This window comes from Castor canadensis, chromosome 1 (assembly GCF_047511655.1).
Source record: "Castor canadensis chromosome 1, mCasCan1.hap1v2, whole genome shotgun sequence".
Taxonomy (NCBI): Eukaryota; Metazoa; Chordata; class Mammalia; order Rodentia; family Castoridae; genus Castor; species Castor canadensis.
Window position 1 is genome coordinate 183,405,007 of NC_133386.1, and position 16,478 is coordinate 183,421,484.

At 42.7% G+C, this 16,478-nt stretch overlaps 1 long non-coding RNA gene across 1 annotated transcript; it reads left to right on the plus strand.

The window, feature by feature from the left end:
- Window positions 1-12,363: 12,363 nt before the first annotated feature.
- LOC141413708 (uncharacterized) lies at window positions 12,364-15,053 on the plus strand. Its single transcript, XR_012438519.1, has 3 exons — window positions 12,364-12,886; window positions 13,699-13,830; window positions 14,604-15,053. It is a non-coding gene; the product is annotated as an uncharacterized lncRNA (long non-coding RNA).
- The last annotated feature ends 1,425 nt before the right edge of the window (window positions 15,054-16,478 follow it).

A 16,478-nucleotide genomic window follows, 5' to 3' on the forward strand; every position in this document is an offset into this window, starting at 1 on the left:
CCCTTGGGGTTGGAGTACACATACATACCCACGCACATATACATGCACAAAAACATACACATGTGGAAATACGGGCTGGGTTTGATCTCCAGCAACCCCCACTCTATTATACAGTATAAATCATGGATATTATAAACTAAATTGCATATAGTTATGGATTATAAAATATATCATTTGTGTGTGAATGCATATTAAAATATATTTGTGTATAAATATAAGCTTTGTAGGCAGCTTCAGGCCAAGTTTAAGAGGTGATTTGCAGACATTCCTGCTACTTGCTCGTCTTCTGGTGATGTTCACGCATGTGCTATGCTGGGTTACCACTGGGACTGATGGAATTCACAGACAGCTCTTGGGTTGTCCCATGTCTGAAACTTTACAATAATCCCTGTTTGAGGGCTAATCTTTCTTCCTCTTTTTCCAGGAGGGAGAGATAAGGAAGAGATGGTTTCCATGATGACAGATTCTCCCCATTAGTCTATGTGGATCTGGAAGTGAATAAATAATGGGGCACATGGTAGTAGGAAGTGAGCCAGACCCAATTATGCAAACTCGGGGATGTCCTTAGGAAAGATCAGTGCCCACTTTCTGGATTACATTAACTTGACTGAGGCGTCAGGGCTTTTGGAAGACAGAAGTTGAGATTCTTCTGGCATTTGTAGTTCCCAATAAATCAAAGCGTGAAGTTCTAAAGCAGTATCATATAAGCTGTGTGTATTTTAAATACTTACTTTTTTTCTTTTTTTTTAATTTTTATTTTATTCATATGTGCATACAATGTTTGGGTCATTTCTCCCCCCTTCCCCCCATCCCCTCCCTTACCCTCCTCTTACCCTCTGTTACCCCTCGCTACCTGGCAGAAACTATTTTGCCCTTATCTCTAATTTTGTTAAAGAGAGAGTATAAGCAACAATAGGAAGGACCAAGGGTTTTTGCTAGTTGAGATAAGGATAGCTATACAGGGAGTTGACTCACATTGATTTCCTGTACATGTGTGTTACCTTCTAGGTTAATTCTTTTTGATCTAACCTTTTCTCTAGTTCCTGGTCCCCTTCTATTGGCCTCAGTTGCTTTAAAGTATCTGCTCTAGTTTCTCTGAGTTGAGTGCAACAAATGCTAGTTTTTTAGGTGTCTTATCTATCCTCATATCTCCCTCGTGTGCTCTCGCTTTATCATTAATGCTTACATTTTTAAAATTAAAATTTTACTACAAAAAAGTCAAAATGTAATTTTAGAATGTTGCTATGTCTGAATAGTGGTATCCCCCAAATTTATTTGGTGGAACCTAATTTATAATATAATAATATTAAATGATAAGGCCTTTGGGGAAGTGACTTAGTCTCATAAGAGGGCTAGCCCTCGTGATTGGAATCAGTGACCTTACAAATGCCATTGAAGGAGCGGCCTTCCTCTTCATGTGAGGATGCCACAGTAGATGTCATCTGAGAAGCACAGAGCCCTCACCAGACACCAAATCTGCTGACACCTTGATCATGGACTTCCCATACTCCAGAACTGTGAGAAAGAAACTCTGTTGTTTACAAATAATCCAGTCCTAGGTATTTACAGTAGCCTAAATGGGTTAAAACAAGTGTTAGTCACAAATTATTGCAGAAGTTCTAAAGCAATATTGGATCCTATTCAGTATTCTCAGGTGCATTCTAAGTGCCATGGTCCAGGACAGAGGTCAATTCCAGAAGGGTTAGCATGGTGACTTTGAATCATCTGTTGTAGATGATTCTGAAGTCTGATTTGAGGTTTTTCAATGTGAGGCCTGGTTTGCATGGCTCTTATTTCCTCTCCTCAACCATACCAGGCTTGCTTAGCAAGAGGACTTAGGAAGACCTGCTTATTGATGAATGGAGCTGAGGCTGCCAGGCACAGAAGCTCTCACTGAAGCAATTGAATTCCTGGGAGGGCATCCAAAAGGGCATTTTGAGCAGAAAAACCTGGGCAATAAGACTGGAAGCCATCACCATTTAAATATGTAAATTGTGGAGATTGTCCAAGGCCTCCACTGGGACTGCAGTGTAAGGAGAACTTGCTTCAAATTCAGGCACAGTTTGAAAAGCACAGTATCATTCATCCATAGAGGGTCATTAGTGGGTTTTTGGGACCCACTGGGCTCTTAGACAGCCTCTTTTTGAGTTAGATGTTACCTGCCATGAGTGGAATGTGCCATGGCTATAGGATGGGGTCAATGAGGGCAGTTTTCTGGCAAATCAAGCTTTTGTTTATGCACATTCTTTCCCCTTTAGGCTATGAAGTCATATGCTGTTCTGGGGCCCCTCTCTGAGCCATACCAGAAGAGGTGGAGACACATAGCACTCTTTGAGGTCAAGCAGATGGAGAAAAGCCCTAGACAAGGTAAAATTGGTGGAACTGTAATCTTCAATGACCCAAGATTGAACCCTGATCTTGGTCCTAGATTGACCTATAACCATATCCAAAGACAGTAATCAAGGAGAAGACAGGTTAAGTTTATACCATGGACCAGGGGATCCACAGACTTTCAAAATAAAAAGCCAGAAACAATATTTTAGACTTTGTGGGCCCTACAGTTTCTATCACAACTACTCAACTTTACTGTTGTAGTATGAAAACAACCAGAGGCAAGATGTAAGGGAAGGAATGTGGTTGTATTCTGGTAAATTTTTAAATTTTGTTTTGGCAATACTGAACTCAGGGCCTCACACTCAGTGCCCTTACCTCTTGAGCCACTCTGCCAGCCCTTTGTGTTGAGTATTTTCGAGATAGGGTCTTGTAAACTATTTTGCTGGTGCTGGCTTTGAACCACGATCTTCCTCATCTCTGCCTCCTGGGCATGAGCCACTTGGGGCCCAGCTTGATATATGGATTTTAATTACATTCAGGGAGTGTTTCTGGACTGATTTGCCTGAGCTCCATTAGAGGACACTACATATACTTTGCCAAATCCATTCAGATGTATTGGAAGGGTTCCATAATTAAAGGAGGGTTTCCCCTTTGGCCTTAAAATTTTACTCACAGTAATATTCTCATCGCAAGAGAACCCTAAGACATTTGACCAAAAACCCCCAAGAGACCCACCAGTTGCAACACCATATTCCATAGTTGGACATGCTGCTATGTACAAACCTCCCGGACTCATAATGCCAACTTGTTAAACAAGTCAAGGGTTTGTTTGAATTTTACAGGTGTGTCATTACCAAAGCAAAGGTTAAAGGCAACAATGTTGTGATTACCATCGGATAAATCACTTACCTTTTCTGAGCAGCAGCAGTTTCCTCCATTGAGAGAGAGAGAGAGAGAGAGAGAGAGAGAGAGAGAGAGAGAGAAAGCTTCTTCCACCAAAGGTTGAGGTTCTTACCTCATGATCTCATGGGAAAAGAACTTGCCAATTCCTAATAAATAAATGGTAAATAATAAAAAGTAAAATATGTTAAAAACAAGAAGCAAAAAGTAGCCAGGTGCTGGTGACTCACACCTGTAATCCTAGCTAGATCAGGAGGCTCATGGTTCAAAGCCAGCTCCCGGCAAATAGTTCATAAGACCCTATCTTAAAAATACTCAGCACAAAACAGAGCTGGCAGAATGGCTCAAGTGGTAGAGTGCTTGCCTAGCAAGTGTGAGGCCCTGAGTTCAAAACCCCAGTGCTCCCCCTGTAAAAAAAAGAAACAAAAAGCAAATATGTTTCAAACCTTCCTCCTTTCCTTTCTCTCTTCCTTTTTTCTTTCTAAAGTTCTATGTTTGCAGGCTGCCTTCCCTTAGGTATATCATGTTGTCATGCTTGTTGATCATGTAGAGCTTATGCTTGTCACTCTATTTAGTGCCTGAGTTCATTTGATTCTAGATTTACTATAATAAAGAACCAGAGTGGTCTTTCCTTCCCTTGTAGTCTATACATTATATCCTATAATATATTCTATAACTAACACACATTTTTTCATGATGATTTGCTTAGGGAGCTAAAACCTACCCCCGAATTATAGCACTTGGATGCCTTAGTCCTTTTTCTGTTGCTATAACAAAATGCCCACGGCTGGATACATTTATAGAAAAGAGGTTCATCTAGTTCACAGCTTTGGAGGCTGAAAGTCCAAAGAGCATAGCACTGGCTTTTGTGAGCGTCCTCTGACTGCATTACAGCCTCATAGAGGGCATCATAATAGAAGCACGTGTAAAAGGAAAGGATCACATGGAGAGACAGAAACCAGAGCAAGGTGCCAGCCTTTTTTTTTTTTTTTTTTTGCTGTTGGCACTGGGATTTGAACTCAGGCCCTTGAGCTTAGTAGGCAGGTGCTCTACCACTTAAGCCACACCCCCTGCTCTTCATTCAATTCTTGAAAGAACCCCAGGAGGTAGGTAAGGCATTATTGTTAGGCTCATTTGACAGCTAAGGAGACTGAATTTTAGGTCATGTGTCCAAAGTCACAAAGACAAGACAGTAGCAAAGAAAGGACATGAACCTAGATTTTACTGACTCCAGAGTCCTTGGTTTTAACTACTGTTCTAAATTGTCCACGCTGAGATTTCCTGGGAAGCCCTGTAATCCTTTCTTATATAGGCACATGATTTATGTCACCATCCGGAATGGGAGCTGGAGCTAAAAAAAGGGCATTTGGGAGCTATTGTTTCTCCAGAATTACTCAGCACTTTGATTTCTCCCCTGGGAGCCACACTGCCTGTCAGCTAGAAGGCACAGGAAGAAATTGGATTACTCCAGGGTATTCATGTGCACACAATTTATTTCTAAAGATAACGTCTTAAGGGACTTCTACACTGCGTTACATTGCTTCCAATGAGGGAAAGAATTTGAGACATGCACCTGGCCTACTCTGGTTAAAAGAGAAAAATGAATATTAAATATAATTATCCAAAGAATGACTCCCTCGGTGGCTTTGAATATGGGACTCCGATAGGGCAATTTAAATTGGAGGCTGCCAGAAAGAGATGTCCTCTTGATTAACATGGAAGACTAATGATCTCCCCAGGAGAGGACTTGATTCTCTCCTAGGGTGTAGCCCTAAGTCCTGATCTGAAGCTTGGAAAAAGTACTGACATCTCTCAGAGGATGGAGTTGAAAGAGATATGATCTCGTCTAACACCTCCTTTCAGTTATGAAATACATTAAGGGCCACGATGCTGGTGACCTGCTAATTGCCCCTCCAGACCTGCTTTCCATCCTTTTCCACCCTGTGCTGTGTCTTGGGAAGGTGGCCTATGTAAACTGTATCAGTGGGTTCTCTTAATTGTTAACTCTGGCTTCCAGGATGGCTAGGACGAAGGGAAGCACTCACAGGAGATCAGAGGGCAGGAGGACATCAGGGTAAGGGTAGTACTTGCTCAACTCCCTCTGCCCATAGAGGGCATATCCCTCTTCTGAAGGCCACAGCTTCTTCGTGGTGGCCTTCTCCATGTAGCTGCCATCTTGGGGTCCAAGTAACTGCTTCTCCCTTGCTCTTTCAAGGCCTAAGGGTAGCAAGGGTTCCTTGCAGTTATTAGCTCTGAGATACTGCACTGACTGTGGAAATAATCCCATTCTTACACTGTAATCAAACAACTCAGTTGGAATCTGCCATCTGTTTCCTGCTGGAATTCTGACTGATATACCAGATAGGTCTAATGACATGCCCAGGTGGTGGAAGGATTCAATTACATACCAGTATGTGCTAATAAGAAGAGATAAAATGGTTATAGTATTTTACAATTTACAAGGCATTTTCATAACCATAATCTCAGGATGCAGGAAAGGTATTAGGTTTTCCAGTGAGAGACTAGAAAATTTCAAGAAGAGAAGGGATTAGTCATAGCTGTAAGCATCAATACCATCCTCAGACCATGCATGGGCTCTACCTGTCACACCATGTCACACCTCAAGGTCAGAGCTGAACCTCTAACTTTTCACTAGCACAACTCCATGCCTTTGAGCATCAGGAAAACAAACTACCCAGAATTCCACCTTCCAAGCTATTGATGCTACATAGAACACCCAGCCATCCTGTGAGCCAAGTGGTGTCACCTCTCTCTTATAGATGAGAAAAGTAAGGTTTGGAAGGCTAAATAACTTACTCTGAGTCACACAGCTGAGAAGTAGGTTTAGTTGGACTCCAGGCCGGTCTGTCTGTTCTTTGTGTTATACGCACTGCCTCTGTGTGCAAGGAAGTGGATTTCTTTCTTTCTTGAGATAGAGATCTCCCTATGTATCCCAGGCTGGCCTTGAATTTACAATCCTCCTGCCTCAGCCTCCCAAGAGCTAGGATTACAGGTATGTACTACCATGCCTGACTAGTGATGTGGGTTTCTGCAGGCTGCAGGCCCAGCACCATCCACTGTATTTTTTCCCATTAAACCAGTTCTTGTCTGGCCTTCAAACTAACTCTGGGACCTCAGCCAAGCTTTCCTGTTGGGCAGCTAAGAAGGCTTTTGTAAATAAAACACACGATAGAAAATGCAGTGTAGCTGATTGACAGCAAGAGATAACAAGGCCAGGCCAGTCCAGGCGGGTCCTTTGTCCCAGAAGTCCTGAGAAAAATGCATTTGAGGTCAGAGCTGCCTCTGTTGTGGCTACTGAAGGGGTAGAGGTGCCAGAGGGTATTCTTCAGTTTTGACAGGCATCACACTTTGCCTGGCCAAAGAGGCCCTCTGACCTACCATCTGATCAAAAATTACCCTTGGCTCATTAACTTTCATGACATAAAAGTGGGGGTGGGTGTGCCTGCTGGAGGCTGAGCATTGACCTGGTAGTTACCTACTTTCTGCGTGGCCTAAAGGATTTGTTTCCTGAGTTTGGGCCTTGATGGTACAGCCCAGCGGATACGGAGGTCCCTGAGAGAGGTAGGCAGATCCACATGGATGTTCTCTCTGTGGGAAGGTTTGCCTCCCTCTAACGCTCACTTTCAGATGTTGATTTTCCCTCCAACATCCCAAAGAGCTGCCCCAGATACATTTAAGCACTATGCTTCCTAAGGCCAATCTAAGAAGAAAAAAAAACAAAACTGTTTAAGACTAAAGACAGAATTTCAGAGTGTCAGAGCCAAGAGGGAGCTAGAGCTCAGGTAGCCTATGCAGTATTACTGAGGATTAGAGATGGTAACAGACTCACTGAGTGCAGCACAGTAAGTTGTTGGCAGGACAGGGCCTGAGACCTAAGTCCTCTGTTTGTGCTCTGTGTGCTCTCAGGCTAGATGTCTATTTTAGACAAATGGGAAATGTGTTCTCAGCTAGTCTGGGATGGGGGGGCGGTCAGTGCTTATAAATAAGCACTTAGTCCTCCTGACTGCTGCTCCAGCTGCAAAGTGAAGTCCTGAGGGAGATTGGAGGGGGAAAAGGTGGGAGAGAGAATAGGATCTAAATACATTGTATGTATGTGCAAAAAGATCATAGTGAAGCTTATATAAAACTTGTAAGAAATTTAGAAAGGGGAGATAAGAGAGAAGGGGGAAAACAGTGGTAGAGAGGGTGAATATTAGTATATTATATGTATGTATGGAAATATCACAATGAAACCCCTCACTTTGGACAATTAGCATACACTAATTAAAAAAAGAAGTAAAATCTGAGAGCTGACTCTGCCTCCAAAAAAGTGAATTTACTTCACATCTTTTTTCCCCTTTACTTCCAGCCACTATTACAATGTATTTCTAAAAGAAGGAAAGAACATACAACAGTGCCACTAAAGATCATGTTTGTAAAGTTTCCCTTATGGTAGTGAGAAAGAAATTCAGGAGTATAATTCTATGAGAAAGAAAAATCATTTTTGTATTATTGATTGGTACTTGCCCACAAAATAGTAAAATGAAACTTCTTACAAAAAATACTTAGTAGCCCTAATTCCACACTCATATTCATTAGGAGCTGAAATTTATTGAGAGCTTTTTATATGCTTATCATGTACTAGCAATTTTATCATCATTTCACTTAATTTCCACAGTAACTGAAGGAGATGCTATTATTCTAGATTTTTCAGATTAAAAAAATCAAAGGCTTGAAGAAGTGGGACAGCTTGTCCAATTTCATGCAGCTAATAAGTATCAAGATGAGGGTGAGAATGGAGTTCTGTTTGATGCAAAGCCCCATCTCCTACCACGAGATTAACATAAAACAATCTAGTAAGATTTGATCTAAAGTGACACAGACACAACTCTTAAGCATCATCTTTCTTTATATTCTACTGTTTTAAGTAAATCGGTCTAGGACTGGACTTACTGGTTCAAAGCAATAGTTTTCAAGCGCCAGTATTCATCAGAATCACCTGGCCAGAGAAGACTGCCCCAGATTGCTCTCCCCCAGAGTGTGCGAGAGAAGGCATGGGTGGGGCCTGAGGACAAGCATTTCCAACACTCCCCAGGTGATGCCCACACCCAGAATGTCACTGACTTAAAGGAATCCAAGAAAAAGTGAAAAGATTTTGTGTTAGCTGAACTTGCTTGCATTGGGTTTCATCCCCCCCTTCCTTTCTAAAAAAAAATTTTTTTTTACATTTTTTTTATTATTATTCATACGTGCATACAAGGCTTGGTTCATTTCTCCCCCCTGCCCCCACCCCCTCCCTTACCACCCACTCCGCCCCCTCCTTCTCCCCCCCACCCCCTCAATACCCAGCAGAAACTATTTTGCCCTTATCTCTAATTTTGTTGTAGAGAGAGTATAAGCAATAATAGGAAGGAACAAGGGTTTTTGCTGGTTGAGATAAGGATAGCTATACAGGGAGTTGACTCACATTGATTTCCTGTGCGTGGGTGTTACCTTCTAGGTTAATTCTTTTTGATCTAACCTTTTCTCTAGTTCCTGATCCCCTTTTCCTATTGGCCTTAGTTGCTTTTAAGGTATCTGCTTTAGTTTCTCTGCGTTAAGGGCAACAAATGCTAGCTAATTTTTTAGGTGTCTTACCTATCCTCACCCCTTCCTTGTGTGCTCTCGCTTTTATCATGTGCTCATAGTCCAATCCCATTGTTGTGTTTGCCCTTGATCTAATGTCCACATATGAGGGAGATAAAAAAAATTTTTTTGAGAGAGGTTCTCACTGTGTAGCCCAGGCTGGCCTCCAACTCTGATCCTCCTGCCTTTGCCTTCTAATACTGGAATTTGGTTTTTACTTTTCAAGTAGGTATTTGGGAGTTAATTGTTAAGTTAGCTACCCTCAGTGAAAGAGATTCTTGTTAGCAGGAAATAAGAGAAACAACTTGATTTCCTTAGCTAACATTTCAAAAGAGTGGCAAAGGGGTCTTAGAATGAATTGTCAGGACAGCTAAAGACTTAGGCTAAAAAACACAGGCTGCTATAGCCTGAACAAATGACTCCTGGCATTTTTTTGTTTTGTTTTTGTGGTGTTGGGAATGAAACCCATTCCCTCTCATGCTAGGCAAGCACTGTACCACTGAGCTATATTCCCAGTCCTAAACTCCATTTTTTTCCCTCCCTTGGGCACTTCTTGGAAGATGGAAGGGCCCTGTGGAACAGAGGGCAAGCTGCTGAGCTGAGGTCATGTGACCATTCCTGACCAATCGTCATAGGCAGAGGAATGTGATGCTCTGGCTGGCTAATCCTGAGTCACTTGTACGTTCCTGGAGCAGGAAGGGAAAGGAACTCCAGGAAATGGATTTCACCGAGATGCTGAGCCTTGAGTGGTCCTCAGAGAGGAAATGGGGGAGTGATGAAAGTACCAGAAAAAAGGGTAATGGATGGCAGGTAGTCAAACCACATATGCCCACCTTTCTAGTTGCTGAATAACCTTTTACCTTTCAGTTCTTGTTACTCCTAATTCCACAAAGCTCTCCTCCCACAGGCTGACTTTCCTGTAGCTGAAAAGGGACAAGCTCAGGAGGCCTTGAGTGAAGTGGGGAGAGAAATCTGAGCTAGTGACTTAGGTTTTCATCCTGATACTGCCACGAACTTCCAAAGTCTCAGTTTTTTTATTTCAGGTGAAGACAAGGAGACTGTGTGGCCTCTCTGTGGGGCATTGCAACTCAATTAGGCTGTAGTTCTGGGCAATGTCACAGGCAGTTGGGGTCCTCCCAGTGCCTCCCACATCACATCTCAGAAGTGAAGTCAGCCTCCTTGAACATGGATAATGTCTGCCACAGAATGATGTGGCCTGCCAAAAGTGCCTTGATATTGACATTGGATGATTTGTTTTGATTCCTGACTTAATTCCTCATGTTACCTGTGCAACCTAGACAAATCACTAAACTTCTTTGAGCTTTGTTATGTGGAATTAATGATACTCCCTTCTCAGAGGTTGTTGAGAAAATCAAATGAGATTATACATGTGAAAGTACTCTTTGTAAGGCCCAAAGTGCTGGGCAGATGGAGGACCCACCTTCCCAGGGCCCCTGCCTCCCAGGCCAGTGTGGTTCAGGAACTCAGTAGTCCTAAGAAAAGGCCAGTGCCCACGTTCAATGAGCACAAGCTCTTGCACAGTGCACATGTGTTCTGCTTGTAGTGTATTTGTTCTAAACCTCATTATTCTGCATATAAATGGCACAGTAGGTGGTAAACTGAGGCAGTTAAGAGGATGGGATGGAAGATGAGAAGCAGAGATCACTGATTATTACAAATCATGTGGGGAAAATCTATCCTAGATTCTCAATCTGTGGGTACAGAACCCAGCAGCCGACAGTAAGGGAGAAGGAAGCCAGGCTCTGTCCTTGTCTCTGACCATCCTGTCCTTCTAAGCAAGCCTTTGCACAGAAGCCTCCTTCTGGCTTGTCCAGTGGGTGGTGGGATACCTATGTCCATTCCAGTATCTTTAACATGTTCAGAATGGGTCTTTTCATCTCAGTCTCTGTTCCAAAACCTTTTCCCCCCAATTCTATAAATGTCACCTGTAGCCATCCTGTCTCTTGTGACCTATGGGTCATGACCTTTAACATCTCTCTCTGTGTGTATGTCTCTTTCACTCCCTGCAGTCCATGATCGAATCTTGTCTATCTCTCTCTAAGGCAGAGTTCAATTCCACTCACTTCCCACCCCCTTCCTACCACTACCACCCATCTGAAACTCTGTCCTCTTTTACCTTAGTAACTCCTTTTTTAAATTTATTTTTTATTTGTGTATATTAATTGTGCGAAGAGCTTTCACTATGGTATTTCCATACATGCATATATTGTATTTTGATCAGATTAACCCCTTCTGTTGCTTTTCTTTTCCCTTTCAACCCTTCTCCCTATTTTTAACAGTTTTCAGTGGGTTTCATTTTTTCCAGTACTGGGATTTGAATTCAGGGCCTCACATTTGTTGGACAGGCTATCTACCACTTGAGCCATCCCATCAACCCTGCTTTGTGTTGGGTGTTCCTCCTCCCCCACTCCCGTGGTACTGGGGCTTGAACTCAGGGCCTAAACATTGAGCCACTCCACCAGCCCTTTTTTGTGAAGGGTTTTTCAAGGTAGAGTCTCTTGAACTATTTTCCTAGACTGGCTTCGAGCCACAGTCCTGATCTCTGCCTCCTGAGTAGTTAGAATTACAGGCATGCGCCACTCTCGTTCAGCATGTTGGGTGCTTTTGGCATAGGATCTCTCAAACTATTTGCCCGGGCTGACTTTGAACCTCGATCCTCCTGATCTCTGCCTCCTATGTAGCTAGGATTACAGGCATGAGCCACTGGCACCCTGCTTCATTATGTCATCTTTATACATAGATATACTGTACTTGAATCATTATTTCCATTATTTTCTTTCTCTCTTCCCACTCCCCCACGTCTCCCTAAATAGTTCCATATTTACATTGTATACACATGCTAGGGTTTTAGATTCTGCAAATGAGAGAAAACAGGTTTTTCTGAACCTGGCTTATTTTGCTTAACATGATGCTTTCCAGTTCCATTTCTTTTTTTTCTTGCAAATGACATAATTTCGTCTTTTATGGCTAAATACTCCATTGTGTATATATACTATATTTCCTTTAGCCATTCATCTACTGAAGGGCAGCTAGGCCGACTCCATAATGCTGTAATAAACACAGGTGTGCAGATATTTCTATTGTATCCTAACTTTCATTCCTTCAGGTAGTGTGCCCAAGAACAGTATCACAGGATTCTATGGTAGTTTTATCTTTTGGGTTTTTTTGTTTTGTTTTGTGGTACTGGGGCTTGAACTCAGAGCCTCGTGCATGATAGGCAAACACTCAACCACTGAACTACATCCCTAGTTCCTATTTTTAGTTTTTTAAAGAACTTCCATAGTGACTTCTATAGTGGCTGCTCTAACTTACATCCCCACCAGCACTCCTTGTAGTTTGTCTCACTTTTTGTCTAACTTAGTAACTCGAAACTAGTTTTCCCATTTGTGTCCTTAACTCCTCCATTCCAGTGTACATGTGTCAGTCAGTGTAAACTTTCCAAAACGTGAATCCAGTGGTATTACTCTCCCTCTTACAAGTCTTCAAAAACTTTCTGATGTATTTGGAATGAAACCCAAAGTCCCTGGTGTGACCCACAGAGCCCTACAGGATCTGGTCCTGCCCACCTCCCCAACTCAGCCTCCTGTTACTGCACGCTCCCCATTGCTCCTGACACTCTGGTCACTGGCATCTGTCTAGTTCATGAACAAGCCAAGCTCCTGCACATTCCAACCTCCCACTGTGCTTTCCACAAATTTTAGGGGGGGCAGCACTAGGATTTGAACTCAGGACTTCAGAGATTTTGCTATGTTGCTCAGGCTGGCTTTGAAATCCTAGGCTTGATTCTCTGCCTCAGCCTTCTAAGTAACTGAGACTACTGGTATGCAACACCACACCTGGATCTTCACAAATATTTCTTGAGTGAAATAACAAGCACTTACAAAAATTAAAGAGGCTGTCTCTGTGTCTTCTTCAGTAGATTTTCCTCAAAGGTGCTACACTGTGGACCAGTAATTATAGGTGCACCCCATGGGAGCCAGGAATGAAGAGAAACACATAAGAAATGGTAACTTGCTTAGCTCCTTTCTCCAGCCCTAAAAGTACCCACCTGAAGGGGTTTGTGATGTCCTCTCTCCTCACTCTTTCTGCCATGGGATACGTGCCCGGTCATATACCAAGTTCATGGATCTTTGATTTGACCGTAGCCTTCCACTCTTATGTGGTCACAGGTGGAAGTGCTTAGCCCCTCAACTCTTCTGAAATAGCATTCACAGGAAAGGAGCTGATGAATTCAGCACCGCTGAATTTGTGACTTGTGAATGGGGATATGCTTATGATTGTGAAAATGTAGTTTTCACAATAAACAATAAGCCAGGACACTTCAGATGACCAAGGATGTTTATGACACTTCCTTCAGGACTGAACACATAATTTGTGAGGCCCAATACAAAATGAAAATATGGACCCTTTGTTAAAAAAAGTATTAAAAAATAGCAGAGTATTCACCAAGTGCAGAAGCCCCTTTTAAGCCTGGGTCACACACCCATGACACTGGCCTTCCTTGCTGCTTTTGGATGTCAGCCGGGAGTTTCATTTGGATTCTCTAACTGGCCTTCTTCTGTGTAGGGGACCCTGCAACTTCCTAGAGACCCCTTTTCCATCAATTCCAGAAGGAGATTTAGTCTAGATAGCCAGGATATACCAAGCACACAGGAGGATGCTGTCACTTTATACCAGAAATTTCCTTTATGATGATTTCCAGCTAAGTCAGTTGATTCAGAGCAGAGCCAAGTTTATTTTATCTAGAAGCTGAAGGAAGCAGGGAAGTAAAACTCCCTAAAAGGTAAACATGGTGACATTCTTTCATTCTGTTTACAGGACACATTGGCATGGGGGGAGTTTTTGTTATCACCACATGCTGCTGTTTACCTGTCCTTCACACACCTCCAGTGAGCAAGTCAGACAGCTGCCACAAACTTTTGGAGCTGGACTTTATTTTAGGGGAGAGGGGTAAGTAGAGGAAGAGAGAGGGCAGGCCCAGGGTGGTGACTGTGAATTAAAATGGGAGGGGTCACTGGTTGACATTTCCTGAAAGCCACTAATGGAAACTCTGCACTACATTTGCCAATTCAGTCAATTAATAATGATTTACAAATAATATGTAAATATAGTTGTGGGTTTAATTGAGTTTATTTTTGAAAGGTAATATATTCTTATGGTTCAAAATTCAAAAGTCACAGGTTTATGGCTAAAAAAAATAATAAAACTTCTTTTTTATTCCCAAATAATTCTGTTGTCCTTCCTGCAGGTTGTCAACATAACTATTTGTTTGCATTCGGTCAGAAATACTTGTTTGTATGAACAAGAGTGTATTGTATACCTACTTTTTGAAATCAAGGATAGTATACCTTAACTCTTCTCTCTACCTTGTTTTTTCACTTAATATATCCAGGGAATCTTTCTTTATTAGTTCACAGCTTCCTCACACTATCCTCACTCACATAATTTATGTAACCAAGTGAACATTTAGGTTCTTTTGTTACTGTAGACGATGGTGTAATAAATAACTTTGATGTAGAGATTTGGAGCTTCTCTTGGTTTTTTAAGGAAAGTGTAAGTCAGATTCCTTTCACATTGTCATTCGAAGTCACTCTGAGTTCAAGGGCGTGTGCATTTGTACATTTGTGGATCCTGATCAATATTCAGCAAGTGCCCACTTCACGCTAACATGCATGCACAACAATGGAGACACACTGGTGACACAAGTGGTCCTATTCTTTCAGGGATGCAGTCTAGCTGGGAGTCCAAGGAAGAGGCCAATAATTAAGAATCCAAATGAATGAACAAGGGAATTTCAGATAGTGACAAATGCTGTGTGCAAAAGGAACCCAGGTGGGTGTGGAACCTACGTGATGTGATGGAGTTTGCATGGGGTGCCATTTTAAATGGGATCCAGGCCAACTCTTGGATATCTGCTACCTCTTGGATAACTGAGTTGTGCATGGGGGCAGGGAAGGGGAGGAGATGACTCCAGAAGAGTCATATAAAATGAATTTATATAATTTTAAAGCCTTTTCAGACTTTATCTATTGACTGCCTAAATAGTAACTACTTTGGGGGTGGTGAATAGTTGGAAATATTTTCTTTGTTCTCTCTCTTTCACACCACACACATACACACACACACACACACACACACACACACACACACACACACACACCATGTTTGTGCAAAAAAGCAAATATCTTCAACTATCCACCCCAAGCAAGGATGCCCCTTGTACTGTTTGAGGACAGATCACAGAGGAGCAGTCTCGGGCCGTTCCCAAGAGGCCTCAGTATACACAATTCACATCACCTAAACTGAGCTTTCTTCCCCTCCAAGTGGCCCGCAGGCTTCATAAATTGCCTCCTAGAGGTACCAGTGATGGTGATTGCCAGCTGCAGGGTCCAGATGACAGTTAATTCTTCAGGCTTACTTCCCCCACCACCTGCTTCAGACGGAGCAGAACCAAAAGGGTCAGTGCAGGAAACGTGGACCAGAATACTGGGCATTGAAGTCTGCAATCCTTTCTTATATTTGGGGCTGGTGTTAAAAACTTAGACCTGTTGGTTCAACACTAGCACCAGCTAACCAGCAGAGGCTCCTGGGTCAGATGGTCATGTCTTCCACTTCTGTCTCTGTACACGCTGTGCATGTTCCACCTGTGAGGCAGTGGAACAATGCTCCATATTGCTTCTGCCTTTTAAAGCTCTTCCCACCTTCCAAGTCCAGCTCAAATGCTTCTGGTCCATGACATCTTCCCTCTTATAGCCAAGTTGAAAGCCTTCCTGTCAAAGCAAACATCATCTTTTTCCCTACAAGGACTTTTGGGAAAGAAGCCTTGGCATACATACACACTTCTGTTTGTTTTCTGAACCTGAACTATAGAGCCGTGTCCACAGTAGGCCCACAACACACATGTGTTTGGTGCAGAGTAAAAGTGCTGCCCCTGATTTGTAAGGTGACATTCTGTCCATAAATGTGTAAATGTGCGTGCTGGTGAGAGCAATTAGCACACTGTTGTTGCTTAAGTTGTTCTAGCAGGTCCATTTCCCACCCAAGTCAGCACTCTCTTATTTTCTATTTTGGGTCCTATTTCAGCAGAATGATTAAACAAAGAGGAAATCATCAAAAACCACAACAGAGCCAGATGGGGTGGAAGAAAAGGCAGAAATGAGCAAGTGGGCTTGTGGGGAGCGTGATAAAAATAAAGTAAATGAGTGAGAGCCTTAGAGACAGGGCGGCCAAGGCTAAAACTGGACCAAACTCAATGCAAAACAAGACCAGATGGCAGAGTCTTTGAGGGAAAGAGCTTTACGAGAAGGGGGACTGAAGTCCAAATAACTTTGCCCTGGGAACTAGTCAACTATCCTGACTTAGAAGAGAAGAAAGCCAAAACTGTTCCAGAATTTTTTCTTTCTTTTCCTGGAAAGAAGAGCAAATAGAAATTTGAGCCCTTGGGCTCGTTCCCTCCCTGTCCCTCTTTCTCTGGAGAAGAGGAGCCCACTGAATCCATTCCATCCCTGGGGGCTGCTGGCCCCCCAGATTCCTTCCCTTGGTGGGGAAAGCCGAAGGCGGTTACTCCCTTCCCAGGGAGTCTGATTTCCTAGTGGGTC